General features: G+C 38.3%; 1 non-coding gene across 1 annotated transcript; it reads right to left on the bottom strand.

Annotated features, from left to right (window-relative positions):
* Nucleotides 1-4298: 4298 nt before the first annotated feature.
* Nucleotides 4299-4372, bottom strand: TRNAV-CAC. The gene has a single exon. It is a non-coding gene; the product is annotated as a tRNA-Val (tRNA).
* Nucleotides 4373-5589: the final 1217 nt, after the last annotated feature.

Below are 5589 nucleotides of genomic sequence, written 5' to 3'. Positions count from 1 at the left end.
AATGAAAATACATTTGAATTGAGAAAAGTAGAATAGACAATGCTTGTGTTGATGTTCTTATCATGAGTTCAAGATTTGAATTGAAGGTATACCATCAAGATCATGGTAGGAACAAGGATTAGTTAAATACATGGAAAAGGTGATTTAAGACTAATTTCTCAATTCTTTCTTGTTCATTGGTTTGTAGTTGAATGGTTATCCATATGTTGTTGCAAGGAATATCATATTATGATCCTTCAGAAGATTTGGTATTTGTTCCTCACGTAATATTTTTTTGTAAGAAATCTATATTATTTGATCTAACCCCTACATCAAATCATCTTTACCCAAAATAAGGTTTTAGTAAAGGTTAAATTGAAGTTTATAGCGCTTGAATTGATGATCTACTTCAGTTTGACCAATTCATGTGAACTCAGCCACTTGATAAGTTTTATTTGGAAGCGCCAAAATACCCCAGATTTTCTATGCATGAATGCAATGCACACATTTGTATTCTCTCTTTTTAGCCTCTTAACATGTGATGATACAGATGTAGCGCTGCATAGCGTCGGTGACGATCATACCAGTTACCTCGTGTTATGCTAGACACGTGTGATGATGTTGCCCTAGTCTCCACATGATCATTCGGTGCCCACATGGGGCTGTTTGAGGGACGTGGCTGAAAAAGACATTTTTTTTACAGATTTTTAGTCTCTTTTTATCCAATGAGATCTCAAATACATTCCAAATCATCATGCTGGATGTTTCTGAAGAACGCGACCGGAGATCCTCTAAAAAGCAGGACGATGGCCGTTTGGCCATGTCACCGTGACAATGGAGCTGCATCGGTTAAAATACTACTCAACATAGAAAATGGTATTTATTGCTTCCTGCATAGAAAATGGTATTTTTTTAAATACTAGCATAAATGATATTAATCCGTGGTAGTTACTTATGATTTACTCAACATCGCTGGAGGCGAACGTGGCGGCCATGAGTGCCCGGTTCTTTCATTACTGCTTCTTCCCCATCCGCTTGTCCTGGCATGCTCCATTGCTCCATGGAGTCTCACGTGGGTCGTTGCATGGCACTGATGATGGAGTGTGGTTTTGCTCTACAAGACAAATCTCGAAATTAAATATAGCCTCTGCGCCGTAAGCTCGGGTCAATCGTTCGCTCAAGAACAAAGACCTGGGGTGCCCTGGTATCCTAACGGAATTTGTCAGCTTCTCCAGGATTGTAGCGAGGCACATGTTTTTAATTTTGGCTCAAATGTTTCTGCGGCATCTTTTGACACTTTGACCCGTTCGCGGGGAGGTGTGACTGACTTCTAATAAAATTTTCTGTTTTACGCGTTTGTTTGGATGTTTGGGATTCATATTCACGTTCAGTGCGAAAAAGTAGTTTATGCTTTTAGGCGAAACTGAGGTGAGAGCCTGCTAACATTTGAATCCAACACACCCCGTGCATCAGCGCATGCATACATGGTGTTGTCCTGAATTTAAACAAAGCCATCTGTTTTCGTCTTTTATATAACACCTAACCAAAAAGCTTACTTCGGGTCTATTTGGCTGCTAGCCACACTTTCCTAAACTTAGGTTTGCAAAGTGTGGAATACGCAAAAGTGTGGTTGAAAAATGGGTGCCACAAAATGTGACAAAAGATGGCAAATATTGCACACTAGGACACGTGGACCATATGAAATATAAAATATAGCAATTTTAGAGTGTGATAAAAACTAAGCACATGGTAAATTTATAAACTTTGCCTTGAAAAATTGTGGTTGGAACCAAACACCCTCTAAATGTTAGAATATACTTCCACAAAAGGAAAAAAAACCTGACCAAACTCTAACTGAAGATTGAACAAGCGGGAATATGGTTCACAAAACTGAATTCATCATATAATGGGGCAAGTGTGCTGATGTGGTTTATTTATGCTTTGTTGTATGGAAACTTGACTTAAAAACTATATGTGCACACATATAGCGTCTAGTTGTCGACCTGGTCTGAAATTGGTTGATAATCTTGTTGGAAACTTAGAGATGGCATATAGCATAGAGAAGTAAAGGTTCTTGCAATTGGGCAAGTTATCTGGTGATGGTTGTCGATTAAATGTGTTATGTTATTAAGGATTTTTTGAATAAGTAATAATTTAGACGTTATTTCTTCATACGAATTTTGATGGAGGTGTTCTTTGTCTCGTTGGATTCGTATGGACGACGGATACAACACCATGGTCTTAGATCTTTATTTTCTTGTGATCTCACCTTTTCCATCTCGAAATGGCTAAGTGTAACTCCTCCATATTGCCTCCTATTGCCTCATTTCCCTTGCTCTTTGTCCATAGAGGTTCATAACACCTACACAGCAAAGATAAGGAAAAGTAATAAAATCCTAATAAATCTATTAGTTGTGCAAATATCTTACGAAAATGAAGCAAAAAAACATGTAATCTTTCATTTTAGGATATAAACAAAGCTAGATAGAACATATAATGAGACAAAAAAAGTATATGCTTTCGTAATAAAAAATATGTTGCTTTCGGACACATCATGAGCGTGCACATATTGTTAAGGAGAACACTAGGTTGAAGACCGAACTTGCTAAGACCCTATCCACTTGCCTCAAACGGGAGAAGAGCCTAAATGACATTTTGAGCAATCAAAGGGTGAATATGGGCAAAGAAAGACTTGTGTTTACCGCCAAGTCACGCAAGAATAGGAACAATAAGAAAAAGAAAGCCAAGTCTATTCTACCTTCCAAAGATACTTTTGCGAACGAGGGGGAGACGACAAATGAGAAAGAAAAGAGCATCGTTGTTTGTGTGGTTATGCCACAAATGGGAAAATCCACTCATAATGACTTTGTTGGAAAATATAATCCATCTTATGTTCTTTACCGTGCTAAGGATGGGCAAGCTTATGTTAAATATGTTGGCTCTCCTTATTGTTATATTGAATTCTCTATTTGGGTTCGAAAGACCCTTATTAATAACAAAACAGGGCACATCTAAAAAAATAGCTACTTAAAACCAGGACTCACTATCTTGTACGAATTATGCTTTCATGGGAGCAAACTTGCTGCTCGATAGTGGAGCCACTAGTTATATAACTGTAGCAAAGAATTTCTCATGGAACCAAGGCAAACTACTTCAAACATTTTTGTTGCCTAAGGAGATGGATCGGCTTCTAAGATATTGACTTTGGGCAAGGTGTCAGTCACACCGGATATGTCCATTATGAATGTCATGCTTGTACAAATCCTTGGATACAATTTAATATTCCTTGTTGGTGAAATTGCAATTATTGGCTTTGCCACTTTCTTTGATATTGACATTGTGATCCTCATGCGGAGCAAGATTGTAAGCATAGATTTTGTTGGGTATGTTGAGAACATATGTACACTATGGTCGTGACTTTCCTAATGTCAACATGAGATCATTGGAACATATCCTCACAGGTGATTACATACTTGGACTAACATGAGCAACATGAATGACGGCGAGACAGGGATGGGGGGAGGGGGAGGCAGACCAGAGCTTCGTCAATGTCGAAACAAGGAGGCGGCGAAAAACCGTCGGCATCGAAATATGGTTGGGGTGGGAGACGATCTAGGTCACAAAGGGAGAGGCCTGAGCTTCATTAGTGTCAAATTGGGAGGCGGCGACAAACTGTCAGCATCAAAATATGGTTGGGGTTGGAGAAGAGCTAGGGCACGAGGGGAGATGAGGGGCGAGGGAAGAATGGTAGGATCGTTGTCAAGTGAAACCCACCTATCAGTATCCTATGTGGTGACATTGATCGTGTGAGTCCGACATTCCTATTCAAAGGTCGACCCCTTGACCGGCGTGACAACGTCAACAATTTTATTGGGGTGATCGCACAAAGTTAACGTATTTAGAGGTCAGTTGAGCTCAGATTTCATGCCCGATGCCCCAATAAGCATGCTAGGAGCTACATTCGTGGCACTGGTGGAGATGCCCTTAGTATCTTTTGCCGTTCTAGACCTGGACACAATTTTTTGTGCTTCGTGGTTGGTTTGGGCTGCATTTACATCCTAGCTTTTGCAACGAGTAGAATGTGTGTTGGCAAGTTCTTGCAAGGATGATTTTGTGCCGACAAAAGATGAGTTTTGCCAATTTCGTTTGGTTAAGTTTAGATGAGATGAGTTTACGGGAAGAGTTAGATTTTAATATGTTTGACTAGTGCAGAGTTTTTTTTTTTTTTTTGGGTGGGCAACACTGGTAGAGTTGAAACTGAAGATTCATCAAGAAAAAAGAGAGAAAGAAATAAATGTAAATAAAATTAAAAAATGGAATGTCTAAGCCCAGGTTCGAACTGGGGACCTTTAGTGTGTGAGACTAACGTGATAACCAACTACACCACCCAGACGTGTTGTCAACAATGGACAGTTTGTTTTATTTATCAAAATCTAGTACGTACTGTATAGTTACCTTCATTCTAAAGTCCGGTGAAGGAACATGCACGGACGTTAAACCGGAACGGGCCCTTCACCACAGACCATGAAGTCGTAGGCGTAAGCGAGAAGTCGTCAACAAACAGGTCGTGTGTGCTTAGTACGAGAATACAAAATAGGGCGCACTGATCCAGAGTATCGTGGGCTGCCTGCGCTGCTGCTCGTTGCCCGGTATTCGTGTTGTTGCCTTCTTTATTTTGGTATGTACGTACTTGAAAACTAGATGATTCCCCGCGCGTTGCGGCGGGAATTTATAGGATATAATTTTAAGAAACAAATTATTTGTATACTAATGATATCTGAACAAACCGTATGAAGGATTTAACTTGAAACAACTTATCTATCTACTGACTTACATATATAGACATAAATTATTTTGTACAAAAAAATAAAAAAAAGAGTATGGTACATACCCAACAATATATATATGTACATCGAACATGTAAATATGCGATTAAAATTTTACTACGTGTATCGATAGTAAGTATGAAAATTTCTGCACATCGGAGAAACTGCGCCCTTCTGCCATGGTTACCTGGTACAACAAATGATATAATTAAAATATAATACACGTGGAGAAAATTGATAAGAATAACAAATGTCCGAGTAAGTTATAGTGGGAGTATCAAAGAATCACTTCTGAATCGAGTAACTTAAGTTAAAAATAATATATTAGAATTTTGCATCCTTTATCTTCGGAACAGGCTCAATTAATTATCACCTTAAGAAAAAGATACTCATTTTCTCAAAACATGCAGTTACCACATGAAAACCTAACTTTCCATTACCATGTGTCATACTCGAAGGCCCAATGATGTAAGTGTCAATTTTTTATTGTTCACTTAACGGAAAATGGGAATATTAGGTTTCATTGTATATCATGAATATTTGGGTTTGAGATGTATACCAACTTGACATGCATAGATAAAATATTTGAATTTAAATTTAAAGTCACACGCACTAATCATCATTTTTATGAGTAAACAACAAAACATTAGTGATAACCATTGATTCAGATGTATTCACACATGTGGTGAGATAATGTAAGAATGGGATTAAAACATGAGAATGTATAACTTCCAAAAAAAAGATGAGAAGGTGCGCTGTACCGTTGACCAAATAATTGAATTTT

This window comes from Lolium rigidum, chromosome 2 (assembly GCF_022539505.1).
Source record: "Lolium rigidum isolate FL_2022 chromosome 2, APGP_CSIRO_Lrig_0.1, whole genome shotgun sequence".
Taxonomy (NCBI): Eukaryota; Viridiplantae; Streptophyta; class Magnoliopsida; order Poales; family Poaceae; genus Lolium; species Lolium rigidum.
This window is presented reverse-complemented; position numbering and strand designations above follow the sequence as displayed.